Source organism: Wyeomyia smithii, chromosome 3 (genome assembly GCF_029784165.1).
Source record: "Wyeomyia smithii strain HCP4-BCI-WySm-NY-G18 chromosome 3, ASM2978416v1, whole genome shotgun sequence".
NCBI lineage: Eukaryota > Metazoa > Arthropoda > Insecta > Diptera > Culicidae > Wyeomyia > Wyeomyia smithii.
In genome coordinates, this window is record NC_073696.1 from 167,332,073 (window position 1) to 167,350,031 (window position 17,959).

Genomic DNA, 17,959 nt, shown 5'->3' on the forward strand with positions numbered 1-17,959 from the left:
CACATTTTCAGTTCTCGTTCTTTCTACGCATTGCATAGAATTGCATGCACTGTATACTTTGCAGAAGCACTTAAAATGTAATCGTAACACAAAATTTGCAATTATGCTCACGAACCATAATCTCTAAGAACATTTATTTTTCATTGACAAGTCAAAAAAGAACAAAATTAGGTGCGCCACGGATTAGCGTACTCCATTCAATAAGCGCAAAATTAATTATTTCGAACAATTTTCAATTATTTTCTTACATGAACAGTCAAAAAGCGAAAATAACAATTCAAACAACAAACATAACCATTTGGTTATTTAGTTATTATACGATCAACAATGTGTTCAACCGAGAATTCGTCTCACCGAACTTGCTTCATTATTTGATTACAGTAAGACTGAGCATGTTCCAGGAAGGCGGATTGCAGTCTTAGTATGCGATTCATTAAATGATAGTTGTGAGGAAGCACGAAGAGCATTTTTGCGGTAATCTCATCGGTGCTGGTCAAGTGGGATGCCCTCTCGGAAGCAACAAAATCATCTCCTTGAGGTATGCTAGCACCTTTTTGAATTAAAACTACCGCTAGCCGTATATAGTTTCTCTACGCCTGAATAATCGAAGCACATTGCAATTGCTTCTCACATCCCTGTGGATCGTTCCATTCTTGATCCCGAACCAGGACTACGACTGCCGGCAAAACATGCAAATGTTTCAGCATCCAGTTTTAAGATTACTTTTGGGTAATACCATTCGTAGGATTGGTGTTTTGGTTTTGATACAGCAAATTCATAACTGGGTGGAAGAAGCTTATATTCTATAGATTCGCTAGAATTAAAAAAAAAACAAAAACAACTAATTTTATAGTATCCGCTCTTAAGAATCTACCTTTCTGGCTTTCCATAACCTTTCTGGCTTTCCATATCCCAGATCGCTTGTGAATAGTGTTCCGCTGCACATCCAAGCCGGATAGCCAAACTAGTGACTGAGCGGTGGTTACCAGCTCTGATGGTTAATCGCTGGCAGCCGTCATTCTCCTGCACTACTCGGGCCTTGTTCGAACAATTTCGTTAAATCCCGGCACGGTTCCTTATCAGTAGGTTTCGTTACCAGCCTTGCCCGAAAGCAAGAGATTTTACTTCTGTTTATCCATTTTTTTTTCACTCACAAACATCGGCGCTTTCGCTGTGGGCCTGGTAAACCGAAGTTACCTAATCTTATGCCCACAGCAGGGATTATATTTTGTCTAATGACAGACACTAAGAAAACGACCGATAAGGAGAAATATGTTCACGATTTCGAACAACTACGAGAAGATGCAAAATTTTTGCAGACAACGTTTTGACAGTTGCAGATTACGGTGTCTGAATATATTGCAGCTCGAAAAATATTACACGTTTGTTCGCATGACTACATAATTAGGTAAATTTAACCGGTAAACTAGTTCTATTGCAAATATCGATAGTTTTGATCACCAGATAAAACATGGTCGCTATGACCACTGCGATTGGGTTTTTTTGACAATGTAAATGGTTACTGCTTTTTTAACTGTCATGGTATTCTCAACCATGAACTATTTCAAGGTGACAATTATTGTGGTAATAACTACAAAATTCTGTGATTGTTGCGATAACCATAGGTGTAAGGTCAATACTAACATTTTATTTTTCTCTGTGTGGTCGCTTAATTTAACAACTCATGCGCCTCGATTTTGATTATTTAGAGTAATTGGTACGAAAGGATCTAAATAAAGGGCAACGAAAAAGCTTTTTAGCAGGGAACAACGAATGAGTTCGGGTGATAAAATGATACGGATGAGTGTTAGATAGGATTCTCGGATTGGTCATCAGAAATCAGCGAGTGATGGTCATGGTCATAATTTACTGTTCGTCCGAAAAGGGTTACAATCCGGATTATCCGGTTGAAGAGCATACATGCATTGAAGCAAGCATAGCAATCTTGCCAAACTACTTGCACATTTGATCGCCGAAGGTGGATTTAGTGTTACCAGTTCAGAAGGTGATAAATAGAATGATAGTTGATGAAACCGCTTTGGGTGGCGTGGCAAATTATATTGGGAATTCTACTGATGGACGAGTAGACTTAGTGTCTCGAGGCTTTTATTAAATTCATCCTAGTTTTAAGCTGAAAGAATTCAAGGATAGTTTACCACAATTTTGAAACATTTTCTGAAGAGAGGAAATACAGTCGCAGCAGCAATGAATCAGTCTTGCTGAACGGATGCTGGATGCCTCCGAATCGAAAGTTAAGTTGTGGTCTCATTATTGTACGAGTTGCGAAAAGACTATTTCGGTGCAGTTCTAAATGAATTTTGTCAGGTAATGTGTTATTTGAATTTCTGTGCATAAGTTTTTTCATAGTAAATAGAACGATGCTTGGTTTTGTCAACAGTACCAAGAATATGTCAAAAATGGCAATGTTGCCAAAAAGTTGGAATGAAAAATATTTTGCAGTGCTGCAAGAATGAAAAATATTCAACATTCATGCATTTTCCACTTTTAAAAAAATAATAGTAAATTTAATACTCATGGAAAAATTTGATTTCAACGCTATTAATCTTTGAATGCAAAGTACTTCGAAGAAAAAATATAAAAAATAGGGGGTAAGGTCCTACAGGAAACGTCTATTTCCGGATTTCGTATAGCGGTAGGGCTCAAAAGTTTCGCCTTCTCGAATCGAGTCCCCATGCCAAATTTCAGCTCGATCGAATATCGGGAACACGTGCCTCAAAGCGGTCAGAGTTTCAAGTCTGTCAGCTTAAAAATTTCTAAGTCCCAGAAACACGATTTTTTTATATTTTTTTTTTAGTTAACACCAAATCTCGACGTTTCATGCATTTCTAAGACATTTGTCATTTAAAAGAAATGTCGATACCGACAATTTCATGAACTACTACCTGTGCATTATTTTCATCGGTCAAAAAGTGGAAACTTTGACCGCTTTGAGGCACGTGTTCCCGATGTCCGATCGAACTGAAATATGGCATGGGGACTTTATTCGAGAAGACGAAACTTTTGACCCCTACCGCTAAACAAAATTATAAAGTTGATTTATTTTATATAAATATATGCGATTGGCCCCAAGAGCGAAAATTTTCTAAGACCTAGAAGTTGATTTTTTTGAATTTTTTTTTGAGTCAACACCAAATCTCAACGTTTCATGCGTTTTTAAAACATATGGCATCTGAAAAAAAATTTGATTTCGACAATTTCATGTACCTACCTGTATTAATTCTTTATCGATATTTTTCGTGAAACTTTGGCCGCTTTAAGGCACGTGTTCCCGTTGTCCGATCGAGCTGAAACTTTCCATGCGGATTTTTTTTGAGAAGACGAAACTTCTGAGCCCTACCGCTAAACGATATTCAAAGGTCAATTTTTTTCGTACATCTCATTGGCGCTCTACTATTCATACACCTCTATCTGGCAGCTGACAGTGGGCACAAATGGATTTGTGCCCAGGACATGAGTTCATTGTCATTCACTGTTACTCGGTATAGGGATACCAAAGGCTAGAAAAAACTGATATAGCTAAACAACCCAATTAGGACCTGGAGCTATACCAGTTTATGAATCATTTGAAAAAAGTTGCGTTTTCTGAGCAAACGTGATTTTAAAATTGCACGGTGACGTCACAAAAAAGAAGAAGAAAGAAATTTGACAGTGGTTGCGGGTTTGTTTACATGGACTTGTAATATTTTCGATTTGATTGAAAAGTGTGCTGTTAAAAATTGCGTTTCCAAGAATAAACCAAAAGATTACAGTTGTTTCAACTCTCCATCTAATTTTTACAACCGATACCTAAACAATCTAAGTACTGAACAAGAGCTGCCAGATTCTATTTTGAAAAATCAGTATGCACCCGTAAAAAAAAACTGTATTTTTCTGTATTTTGTTCGTGTGCCTACAAGTGCTCTGGTTTGGGGTAACTGGGCTTGGCATCCAACCTTAAACTTCGCCTGGAACCGTAAAAAGGTTGGGTAAAATTCCTGAAAGAAAACTCAGGTCTATAACCGTGTTTTTTTGCTAGAGAGGCAATAGAATCCGGTATTTTTGCTTCAAAGCTTCCCCGCTTAGCCAAATGTCGAATGTCCAGAAAAAATCAAATAAAAGGAATTTCCCGCTTAGTAAATGCCAGACGCCCAGCAAAACTCGAACAACCACGCTCGACGCCTGGGTTAGTTAGATTCATTGTCATTCACTGTTACTCGGTATAGGGATACCAAAGGCTAGAAAAAACTGATGTAGCTAAACAACCCAATTAGGACCTGGAGCTATACCAGTTTTATGAATCATTTGAAAAAAGTTGCGTTTTCTGAGCAAACGTGATTTTAAAAACCAGAAAACCGTGTAAAGCAGTGGGACCAAATTATATAGCTACCTAATCTTACTTAATTTTCTAATGGTTTTATGATGACGGTCAACTCCGTTACCACCAAGAACAGGACGTTAGAACTACTTTTGCGTCATTTAAATTAAGGTTTTGGTGTTACGTAATTACGTAACCATTGCACGGTGACGTCACAAAAAAGAAGAAGAAAGAAATTTGACAGTGGTTGCGGGTTTGTTTACATGGACTTGTAAAATTTTCGATTTGATTGAAAAGTGTGCTGTTAAAAATTGCGTTTCCAAGAATTAACCAAAAGATTACAGTTGTTTCAACTCTCCATCTAATTTTTACAACCGATACCTAAACAATCTAAGTACTGAACCAGAGCTGCCAGATTCTATTTTGAAAAATCAGTATGCACCCGTAAAAAAAATGTATTTTTCTGTATTTTGTTCGTGTGCCTACAAGTGCTCTGGTTTGGGGTAACTGGGCTTGGCATCCAACCTTAAACTTCGCCTGGAACCGTAAAAAGGTTGGGTTAAATTTCTTGAAAGAAAACTCAGGTCTATAACCGTGTTTTTTGCTAGAGAGGCAATAGAATCCGGTATTTTTGCTCCAAAGCTTCCCCGCTTAGCCAAATGTCGAATGTCCAGAAAAAATCAAATAAAAGGAATTTCCCACTTATTAAATGCCAGACGCCCAGCAAAACTCGAACAACCACGCTCGACGCCTGGCTTAGAATCCCAACGCCGACATAGGTGTCGATGGTTGTGGGGTGGCATGATTCACCCACAACCAACCCAACTGGTCTAGGTTTAGTCCTAGCCGACACCGGGAGATTTTCTGAGGCGAAAAATTTCTGGGATCACGCATTCCATCGCATGAGGAAGTTGAGCCGTTGGCGTCGGTCCGTTGAACAACGGGTCGTAAGTTAGGGTCCTGGGTGGAGTCGCCTCCACCAGTGACGAATCCAGATCGCCGGAAAATAAGCAAGAAAAAAAATCGATTGCTAAAATTTTGTACAAATCTGTATTAAAATTCAAAATTCTGTATGAATTGTGTATTCTGTATCATTTCTGTATCGTGGTCAAAAAATCTGTATAATACAGAAAAACCTGTATACTTGGCAGCCCTGTACTGAACGAATAAATCCGGAATACTTCGTGATAAGGGCGAATCTTGCAAACTGTGAACAAATAGAGATTATACCGGAAACGTATGAAGTGACCTACTACCTACTTTTAAACTTCGAGAAAATAATGTATCTCTTTTCTTAACTATTAAAAAGTTCGATGTTTGTAAAGAGCGAAATCTACTTTATATCGAAACAAAATAGAATGAGGAATACGCCCTTTTTGTTGTTTACGTTAGTGAAAGGCGAAACTTGACTTCATCTTAATGAATGGGCGAAATCAAAGTTGTCAACAAAATAAACAATAAAAGCAACAGTAAAGTAAACACGGCGTATAGACCTTCCTATCTGCGCTAGTATTAGTGCTCGATTTCACTAATACAAGTTTTATTTTTGGTTGCAAATAATCAACACGCTGGTGGTAACAAAAAATTTCCTCCTGTCCAGAACTTTTATTCAAGTTGTAAGCCGATTTTTAGTTCTATTTCATCTGTTTTTCCACTAAAACAAAGTTTGTTAAAACAGGTAACACTAATGAACTAGGATTCATAAGTGAAATATTTTTCTAAATTGAAAATCAGCTGATTTTTTGGTTGAAAATAAATCGATTTTATAAGGATACACGACTAAGCCTGTGTTGGTGAGATCTGGCGTAGAAAGCTCTATAGTAAAGGGCGATAATGTCGAGCAGATGAAAACAAGGCGCATAGTAAAGGGCGATACTGTCGAGCAAATAAAAAAATGCGCATAGTTAAGGGCGATACTGTCAAGCAGATCAAAATAAAGCCCAAAGTAAAGGGCGATACTGTCGAGCAGATTTAAAAAGGCGCATAGTAAAGGGCGTAACAACAAACTTTAAAAAATACAATGTAAAGCGACTGAAATTCAAATTTTAAGTGTAACATGGACAAAGTTAGAGCAAATTTGATTTTATTAGCATATTTGGATGACAAATATATTGTTGAATCGTTAATTAGGATTTAAATTTGTGAATGAAAACTTTGTTTGCCTTTTTTGAGTTTTGTTATCATTGTAAAATTCGCCCTAATCACGAAGTAGTCCGGAAAATTTTTGTTCAATGCCCCCCAGCTGGAGGAAAACTTCTGGAGGAGGTATTAAAATGTTTGTTCTCTACATTTAAAGTCCGGTGAGTGCTTCTGCAGATTCCGGGGAGGCTTGTTCGACCGTATAGTCCATGATATGGCCTGCGGTCATTGAAGATGTCGTCCAAATTGTGGTGTGCTTCATACGGGTTTACGTACCTGATAGATCAGATTTTTTCAGAACAGTGCGTTTTACTACCTGGTAGTAACGAATTCGCGTAGGCGGACAGTTTTCCGATCTTTTTCGTACTCGTATCATACGTTTTAACTTTTATCTTTTTTTTAGTGCTGGGACTATCCGGATCAAAATATCCGGATATCCGGCATCGGATATCCGACAAATATCCAAAATCCTAATCAAACGGATATCCGGATATTATCCGACAGGACATCCGGATTTTCGGATAGTGGGATATCCGGATTTTGTATCCGAACATAGTTTAAAAAGAATTATATAAATAATTACTTACGAGGGGATGAGGGATTGTGAAAAAAGCCATTTTTCGTGTTACGTTTTATTTGACGGGGTTTCAAAAGACAGAAAAATATTACGGATATCCGGATAATAAATATCCGGATACCCGAATATCCGACTATTCGATATCGATCGATATCGATATCCGAATATCCGGATAGTATCCGTGATCCGAGCTTCGGATAACCGGATCTCGTGTATATCCGGTTAAAAGTCCCAGCACTGCCTATCTTAGCTCCTATCACTAAATGGTAAATAGAAAAAAAAATTCCAATCCCTTGTAAACAAACCCGTGGGAGTGTCAAGAAAGTGAGGTTATTTTTTTTGTGCGATGTTCTACTTTTAACCCCACTCGCTCGTATGTAGCGCATAACGTTACGATATCACCTACCTTATTTGAAAATTATTTAATGCTAACCAGTTTTTTAAGCACCGCAATGGCGAGTACTATAATGCGTGTACGTAATTCGCAAACCTCTTTGCTTAGGTCAGTTTCGTGATTTCTGGAGTTTTGACAACATAAGTGTTGCCAGTTGTTCGAAGAGTTGTTGTTGTTGTTGTTATTTTTAGCAATTGAAAGCAAGCCGTCCAAAAAACAGAAGTATATAAAAGTGTTTGGAATTTATTTCTAATTGGTTTTTATCGGTAGGTAATTCATAATTTATAATAACTGACTGCAACTAATGCCAATTTTTCTGTTTCAGCAGGACCCGTTGGTTGGATATACGGTGAATAAATTCAAAGGTCTCTCGTGTCCCGGCGAACAAAGGTAAATTTCCAACATTTGTTTTTTTTCATTTTTTATTCTCATTTTGCGAAAAGTTATTTAGCAAACTAGTTCGCCGAATAGTTTTCGGAAAAATGTTATTTTCCGTTAAATGATTTTTGTAAAATGTTACACTTGTTTGTTTGTCGACTGTAGCGGTTAATTTTGTAGATTTATCGGCTTAATTAGTCTGTGTATAGAAGCAAAAACGATTTTTGCCTTTCTCCTAGAAAGGTATAGCAATCACTTGCAAAACCGAAAGTATAAAAGTGCTCCAAAGGGCCGAATGGCATATATCACTCGACTCAGCTCGACGAGCTGAGCATTTTCTGTATGTGTGTGTGTGTGTGTGTATGTGTGTGTGTGTGTGTGTGTGTGTGTGTGTGTGTGTGTGTGTGTGTGTGTGTGTATGTGCAGATTTTTATTCTCACTCACTTTTCTCAGAGAGGGCTGGACCGATTTTCATGAAATTTATTGCAAATGAAAGGTCTTATTGCCCCATAAGACCCTATTTAATTTTATTGTAATCGGATTTTTAGTTTAGCGGTTATGTTTAAAAATGTGAAAATCATGAAACATCAATATCTCAGAAACTACACAACCGATTTGAACAAAATTGGTCTCAAAAGAACGGGCTACCTAAAAAATCCTTAAGTTTTGAATTTCATAAAGATTGAACTTGTGGTTCAAAAGTTATGGAAAGAAACGTGTTCTGAAGACTGTTTAATCTCACTCATGTTTCTCAGAGATGGCTGTACCGATTTTCATAAAATCAGTGTCAAATGGAAGGTCTTATTGCCTCATAAGACCCTTTTGATTTGTTTTGCAATCGGACTATTACTTTGCCTGTTATGTTTTAAAATGTGAAATCCAGCTATGCAAAGGAACATTCCGAAGACTACTTGGACTCACTCACTTTTCTCAGAGATGGCCGACCCGATTTCCACAAAATTAGTGTCAAATGAATGGTCTAGCTGCCTCAGCAGACCCTATTGAATTTTACTATAATCGAACTGTAACTTCCTTTGTAATGTGCCGACTTGTGAAAACCACGAAACTTCATTATCTCAGAAACTATATAACCGATTTGATTATTAGTTTGATTATTTGATTATCAGATGAGTGGGCTAGTTAAGGGTTAACTGATGAATTATGCTTGAACACGTGGTTTCAAACTTTGGCTGCCCTACACGTTTCCATTTCATTTGATTGTAATCGAACTTAAGCAACCGTTATGTATTAAATTGTTAATAACACAACGAAAGTCAATTATCTCAAAGATTACATGACTTATTTGAACATAACTAGTGTCATACGAACGAGTTATCTCTCAAACTTACAAATAACAAACTTCATAACAATTTGATATGTGGCTCAAAAGTTATGGAAAGAAGAGAAATTCAAAGACTATTTAAAACTATACCTGCTTTGATCGATATATGTGGCCTCAACATAATTTAAATGTGGTGTCGTACTATTTGAACGTTCCAAGTTCATTGATTCCTTGCGGTTTGTTTGAAGTCTGAAAATGCACGACGAATCGGCCATAGGATATGATCAAAGTCAAATAACAAATCGTTTGAAATGATTGGTTTTATCGAAATGACAACATCCTCGTCTTTTGGGTTATATCGAAATGACAACATCCTCGTCTTTTGGCTTCTGTACATCGCCTTAATTCTGAATATATTCATGTTGAGTGGTATTCTGTCATTATCAGCAGACTTTCTGGCATCAATCTGACACCGGAAATACCCATATTGGGAGGTATTTTTGGTTGTTTTCCAGAAACTAAAAATGGTCGTCTTCAAATTCCAAATAGTGTCCAGGGTCAATGTTTGGTTTCTATGCATCATCACGTTTATGGAAATATCCATATTCCATATTCGGAAATATTCGGTCATTTCCGACTGTTGCCTATAAGTTGCCATCTAGCAATTCAAAATGGTGCCTGAGGTCAATTGTTAGCTCCTTGCATCATTCTGGTTCCAGAGATACTTTTAGGCTGTTTATCACAAACCGGTAGTCGCCATCTTGGATTTCAAAATGGTATTTAGGATACTGGTTAAAGAAAAACTCATATTTGTTGATATTTGGTCACTTTGGACTGTTTTTCAGAATCCGAAAGTCGTCATTTTGGACTTTAAAATTGCCTGTGAAATCAATTTCTGTCATCTGGGCGCAATTCTGGTTCCGAAAACATTCATATTGAAAGGTATTTGGTCATTTCCGGCTGTTTGCCAGACACCGGAAGTCACCATCTTAAAATTCAAGATTGTGTCTGTGATCAATTTTTAGCTTCTGTGCATCTTTCTGGTTCCAGAAATACTAATATTTAATGAGAATCGTCCATTTCAGGCTGTTTTCCAGAAACCGAAAGTTGCCATCTTACAATTCAAAATGTTGTCTGAAGTCGATTTGTGGCTCCAGTGCATCATTACGGTTCCGGAAATACCCATATTAGGTGGTATTTGGTCATTTGCCGCTGTTTTTCCGACACCGGAAGTCGCCATTTTGGATTTCATTTGGAGACAATTTCTGGATTTTGAACGGCATACTGGTTAAAGAAAAACTCATATTGGGTGGTATTTGGTCATTTTCTGTTGTTTTCAGAAACCGGAAGTCGCCATCTTAGAATTTAAAATGCTATCTGTGGTCGATTTTAGCTCCTGTGTATTATTCTAGATCCGGATATTATTATATTGGGTGGAAATCGGCCATTTTCGGCTGTTTTCCAGAAACCGGAAGTTGCCATCTTACAATCCAAAATGTTATCTGAGGTCGATTATGGAACATATTTGTTACCACTAAAATCATTCACCTGCCAATATGGTTCCATTTAGTTGATTAGTTTGCGAGATGTGCAAAAATTTGTAAAGAAACATGTACTTCCAGAAGAGGGAGGGGCGTCAAACCATTATGGACATATATGTTACCTCTAAAAACATTCACATACCAAATTTGGTTGTATTTTCTTGATTGGTTCTTGAGCTGTGCGAAATTTGTGTTTCATTTTCATGGGATCCCTCCCTTACACATAAGACGGTCGCTATATGAAAGAGTGGCCAAAATTACCAAAATGCGAATTTCATATTCAGGATGTTTTGAGCACATGATTTTGTAGTATTTAATCTATATTTTCATAATTTTTGAATGAAATCTTGATACAAAAAACGGTTCATGTTGAAAAATGCCTTCAAAGTTACCTATTCCAGAAAAGGAGAAAAATAGTTTTTCTGAATATTTTGGAATGTATAATAACCTACTAAAGCTATCATGGTATGTTCACATATGGTTGAAAGCTTATTAAATTAGTTTCCTAAAACAGGATGGGTAATGGATTTCAACCCTACAGAGTCAGTCGCAGGCCACATTGAAAATATGCGTAATTTTCCTAATTTTGACCATGTTCATCGAAATAGCTGAATTTTGTATCGAATCAAGTTACTTCAAGTACAACGAACAACATTTCCAACAAGTATTTGGAGCTGCAATGGGGAATCCTCTCTCGCACATAATAGCAGACTTAGTTATGGAAACGCTACTGGACACAGTAACACAGTTATTAAATTTCAAACCTCCGTTCATCAAAAAATATGTAGACGATCTCCTACTAGCAATCCCTGAAAATCAAATAGGCCATGTACTTGAAACATTCAACAGCTATAATGAACATATTCAATTTACATATGAAATGTGTTGTCCGCAGTGTAGATGAAGTTTCGGTTTAATAAGAAGACTCCCACTTGTTCAGTAGCAAGAGTTTAATTATAAATTCCTAATTGGGAAATTAGGACAAAAATTAGAAAAGGCGATTTGCTTGACAAAATTAATTACCTTTAGTATTCCACACTGTGGCAACGAAATAAATTGCGGCGCTTTTTAGGCCTCGTTGTAGCGGAATATTCCTACATGTGATACTTGTAAAAACTTATTTTAAATATAAGATGTTTGCAATATAGCTACCTTGATGAGTATAAGTGAATATAATTTGTTCCTTGCTTAGTAATTTTAATTAACTTAGTAACAATAATTATAGGTAAAATATTTAGAAAATCAATTGGAACTGTCTATTCCGAGTATCGGCAAACGTGTAATCCGCTCACTGGATAAACGGTCTTTTATTCTCTTCAAGTGATGCCATGTCCGCTGGCGTACAATGACACACAACGTTCCCTCGAGTGGACACGGGTGTGGTGTTTGCGATCAGTCGTCAAGACCGTCAGTCAAAGGTACGGGAGTCTTCCTAGCTCCTTAAAGGGCGCAGGCAACAATAAGGTTAGTTTAGATACTCACTTTCCGTGCTTTTTAATTGGCAAAATCAGAAATTATATAGTCACGCGCGAACGCGGATTATTTCCCTCGCTCTGTTTCAAGTTAGAAACACAGCAACACAGATAGAGGAATTGTTCCATTAATCATCTCAGCCCATAATTATAAAACGAAAACTCAATTGAAAACTAGGAAAAAACGCATATTTTCTAACTAAACCAAATAACTAATCCATGGAATTGATTCTCATTAGTTTACTTTAGATATCTCTTGAAGTAGAATCCTCAATAACTTACCTAAAATCTCTGAATTTGTTATTATAGTCGGGCATCTACACTGAAAAACTCATTTATTTCGATCATCTAATCAAGAAAACGAAATCTACCCATTGCTCTATAGGGTTACAACGGGATTCATTCAGCAGCCAACCAAAGTTTTTTCATCATTTGCGGACTACATTTTGTATTAATCACTAAACAAAATCACTCACTACACTACGAATACATTAATTTTCAAAATGTTCATCTTAAATTTCCAAAAACGAGCTCTAAATTTGAATAATTCTGACATGATTGACATAAATCGACAGCACTGCAGTGGATACCTAGACTATCAATTTGCGCGTAAACAATTACAGCGGATACCTAGGAAATCTACTACGACGGTATGCGGCTACGTTCATTAACAAAGTGATTAACTGTGTGATGAATATGGGGGTTGTTGTGAGATGAATAATTAAGCAGTGGTTTAGGTTTTGGGATGAGTATGGGAGTGTTGTGAAATATGTTTTGTTTAAAAAAATTCAGGATAAAACTAACTAAGTTTATCAAATTTACATTGATGGGCGATTCTATAAGAGCATGTAATCATATTTTGTTTATTTGTTCAACGATTTCGTGTAAATCACGAGGGTAGAGTGGCGAACACAAATACATGAGGTTGAGTTCAGTTGGGCATGTTGACCGGTTCGGTGTTCGCAAGATTTTGGGGCCCCTTTGAGTGGTGGGCCTGGTGCGGACCGCACCAACCGCACCCCCCTAGCTACGCTACTGCACTGATAAGACAGGAAAACCAAAAAACTCAAACAGAATGGTATATGAAACCGATAGCCAGTGGCAGGTTCTCCCACCCACTCCATCAAAAAATAAACATGGCCAAAAATTCATTCGACGAGTCGATAAACTATCCACTCATTTACAAGACACCGACAAAACCCGTATCATCCATCAACAATTGAGTCTCAACAACTACCCAAAATCGCTCAGGAACAGACTCATAAACCGCAGGCAAGAAAACATTATTACACCACAAGAATCATCCGATGAAAACCTGAAATATACCTACCGTTCAATACCATACATCCTAACCTGTCGAACCGAATCGACAAACACCTGAAAAACGAATACAAAAACATACGACTAGCACACCGCAACATAAAAACAGTTGGACAATTACCGTCTGCCGGGGTGAGATTGTGCCAAAAAAGGACACGTTTTTGTTTCTTAGCTTGTAATCCACACATTTAGACAATGAGTTTGATCCAAATCACGTCAATGCACACTTAAATGTTTAGTTAACGACTGCTGCAAATATGGTCAAGTTACAATAAACTATAATTTTGCTAAAATTGAATGAACTTTGGCTCAATCTCACCCCTTCTATGGGTTGAGATTGTGCCAAAAACAAAAATTTGAATTTAATACCTGTTAAATGAACAGTAGTGTATTTACAAATAATTCACATGAATAACATGATTGAACAGTAAGATAGAGACGACCATAAACAACGTGGACTATTAAGGGGCTGCAGGGGGTTGACCAGAAACTATGTTTCATATGTTTTATAAAAAATGTATGACTGGATCAAATCAATATCTGGAGTAACCAGTTATGAGAACGTGGCTCATGGACAGTCTCTAAGCACATAGTGGCGTCTTCAGGTAGCTTAGAAAAGGAAAACGTTAGGACATAAAGCCTGAGAAGACTTTTCGTTTCAATTATTATTATTATTACCGCTGGAAACATACCCACAACTCTCCTTCCTTGCTTTAAAAGTCATCAGTTTACATAGAATAGGTGTAAAAATTTTGTTACATTCCATAAGTAATTTCAATCATTGTAAATTTCGATCTGACAGTTGTTAGCTTACTGTTCTCAAGCATTTAGTCATTATTTCAAATAATACCATAACTAGACAACATACCCTATGTAAACAATGCAAGTGTTTTGGTTTATACTGATATATTTTTTCGTGAATGTGAATTCCGCACCCTGTACCATTCATTATAGCTTGGCACAATCTCACCCCAAAAGGGCTCGAAAAGTGTACAATTTGGAAAAACATTATTTTCTGAGCCATCACAGCTTCCATGCATAATATTTCCTCAACACATTGGAGACGACATCCTAACGTACCATCTGAGCAGTAAGTTGATGTGATTTCTTGATCGGTTGGTTTGCATGGGACATTTTTTGGTAACGTTATTTGCGCGTGTTTTTCAGCCTGTACTTTGAAACATTATTTAAGTAAAACTGTTCACTAATATTATCTATATTCTATTTCAAGTTGTGAATAAATATGTCATGTTTCATACAGTATTAAGTTTGAGGCATTAGGTTCTAGAAATCTCAAGTAATTTAATATACAAACATTTCCCGTTTTGGCTCAATCTCACCCCCGTGGCTTAATCTCACCCCGGCAGACGGTACTCACAAACGTTAAAGACCCCGTCCCCCAGGAGCACCAAAGCAACGTCATATACAAGATACCATGCAAAAACTGCGACGCCTGCTACGTCGGAATGACCACAAACATGCTTAAAACAAGAATCAGCGGACACCGAACGTACTACAACACTTGGGACAAACTACTACAGCAAGGCTACAACGCAACAGATCCACAAAGTGGTTCACTAAAAGGAAAAACAGCACAAATGTACCACAGCATCACACAAAATCACAGATTCGATTTTCACCAAACGAAAATTATAGACAGACACGATAAACCACACGCTCTACCGTTTATAGAAGTATGCCATATCATTAACACAGAAAATAGTATCAACAAACGCACAGACATTGAGGGACTCAACACTGTATATGCTGGTATTATACACACAATAAGATATATCATTCACAACAAAACCGATAAACACGACAACCAATATGCAACCACAACCTTAAGTTTTAGCACAGAACGGAAGGTCAACTTCAGGTTTATGATCGAACAGAAAGTGCACACAAAAAGGACTAAAAAATGACAATTGAATTTTCTGTGCTCTCGGGCAATATATATTTGTCGTGTACGTTTATGCCGCTTTGCCAGTGGTATAATGTGGCATAATTTATTCGATGTTTTGAATTGACGGTTATTTCAACAGTTTAACCCGTTTAATACAATCTATTACGTTCGATGCAAAAACGTTTTGGGTAAAAATTCGCAATTATTCACATTTGTGGAGTTTGTCATATTACAATAGTGTAACGAAGGTATTGTAATCGACAAATGTTGATTTGAAACACGAACAACAATCAATGTTATTGAAAAATCATGCGTTTTAAAACGTTAATGTTGCAATTCTTCCATTTACAATTGTACCATGTGACATAGACGGCTATTTTTGAAAATTGTTAAAATTTCAAATGCAGCTCGTGAGTTTTTTTTTTTTCAACTAAAGAAAGTACTTTGAGTTTTTAAAAATCATGGCACAGATGGATTTTTTAACGCAAATTTTCAGAATATTTATAATGAATGAATCACATTTTTATTCGAAAATGAAATTTATAAACTATTTTCATCCTCTTATAAGATTATATTAAATGTTTTGTCGATTGACTCTAGTCCATTCTGGAGAATATAGATTTTCTTCTCATTGATGTGACATGCGACATGCCATTTAAACAAAAATAAGCTGAATAAGCTTAATTAAAATCAGGTTAGCTTCTAGAGCAACGAATAATGCGATTGTAAGAGGTACCGGTTTCATTGTGCAGTCTTTTTTTTTAAATCTGATAAAAATCTAATCGTGATTCGAAAAAATGCGCTCGAGCAGGCAGAAATCTGTAAAAACTGCACACATTTTGAGAAAGTCATAGGAAAAAAAATGTAGTTAACCTTCCCGCATAATCAATAACCATAAAACGTGCCTAACAACTAGTTCGGGATATAGTTTCGACTGTATGGGGTATCGTTAAACCATATGGATTATCATCCGTTTATGGTTATTGATTATGCGGGATGGAGATTGAAAAAAACCGCACATACCTGCGAATCAAAACAAATCATCGTTTTGCTGACAAATCTGGTATCTTTGCTGACAAGCGAAAGTGACAACCTTACAGAACACTAAAAAAGGATCCCAAGAGGTTCGTTTCAAGGGGTTTCGAAATGCGTCGTAACCTGAGAATACTCCGAAGTAATCAATGCCATTTTTTTCGAGTAATCAAAGGTAACCACCAACAATCAATGACAAATAAACTCAAGTACGAGTAGTAAAAATTTATTTTATTTTTTATTCACTTTTCGGGTTTCTTGCATGCATTTGAATGTCGTTCCATTTTGACATAAGAGCGCTTTTTAGATGGATGAGGGCCCAACTAACAAACCCCCGACTAAGGAGCAACCGGTAAGCGAATCACCATTGTATATCAATAGTGCCTTACCTCTAGCGTTCGTTCATATATGGAAACATTTGTATAATGCATAACGCGCTCAGGGGAGAGGTGGAGGAAAGGTATCCAGCGAAGTGTTACACTGCATAAGACCACCATGCAAATTTGCGTTACTTAGTTGATGGGGGTTTTGAAAATTGCCAAATTTCACGTTACGTAATATACGAATATTCTTTAAGAGGACTCTAAACGAGATGTTAATTAGAGACTTGAAACAAAAGATGCGACTCTCACTTTATGTAACTCGTGTTAATAATCTGATTATTTTTACAGTTAAAAGGAGTAGATTACTGAAAAACAATAAAGGAACAGTTCTACAATCATCTATGCCGGTATCTGAGTCAGCTGTTTTGAAGAATGCTAGGGGCAAGACACTGCGTAACCCAATAGGTGATTAGTAATCCTAACAAAAAGAAACAACCGGTGTCATCTTGCAACCTGGATAGCTCAACCCAAGCGTGAAAGTCCTTCACTAGTTGGGCTACGAATTTAGTGCAACGAGCAAAATTCGATTGTATTCATTATTTCTAAGTGTTTATCGTTGCATTTTCAGACACTCCTCTAATTACATCAAAACTCTTTGAAGTCATATTATCGTTGTTGTGATGTTGGTGTATAGAAACATAGTAAAACGGTATGTCAAAAGTACAACCGGCTATATTGCAAAAAAAAAAAATGCCAAAGACTAAAGTTGTTTATTAAAACAACCGATGACCAAAATTCATCGCATCTTATAATATACTATTTCGATGCATTCAAATTATAAATCCGGTAAAGCTACATACCTTGCTACTGATATTCATTCATTTTAGAAGCAGTTCACAACTTGAAACACATGAATTTGCGATTTTCATTTGCTTAGTTAGTAAGAATTTATTAACAAGTAGAAAAAGGTATTTGCTGTCGCTTGGTGATGCCTCGTCTTCAACCGTACAAAATAAAAAAACGCTTCCCCGCTCGTGCCTACTTGTTGATCAAACCGTTTCACCATGTCCTATACGCTATGGTTGGGAAGTTAATGTGATAAATAAATGATAGATATTAATATATATTTATTTATATATATATATATATATATATATATATATATATATATATATATATATATATATATATATATATATATATATATATATATATATATATATATATATATATACATATATATATATATATATATATATATATATATATATATATATATA

The 17,959-nt window shown here is 36.5% G+C and overlaps 2 protein-coding genes across 4 annotated transcripts in view; both read left to right on the plus strand.

Annotated features, from left to right (window-relative positions):
* Positions 1-17,959, plus strand: part of LOC129727207 (glutamate [NMDA] receptor subunit 1-like) — a 476,845-nt gene that overhangs the window by 108,992 nt on the left and 349,894 nt on the right. The gene's annotated exons all lie outside the window — the stretch shown is intronic.
* The window catches only part of LOC129727204 (uncharacterized), a 32,671-nt gene continuing 22,465 nt past the window's right edge, over positions 7,754-17,959 (plus strand). Inside the window, exon 1 of the mRNA XM_055684777.1 lies at positions 7,754-7,815. The gene's annotated coding sequence lies outside the window, so the exon portion shown is untranslated. The remainder of the gene's footprint in view (positions 7,816-17,959) is intronic.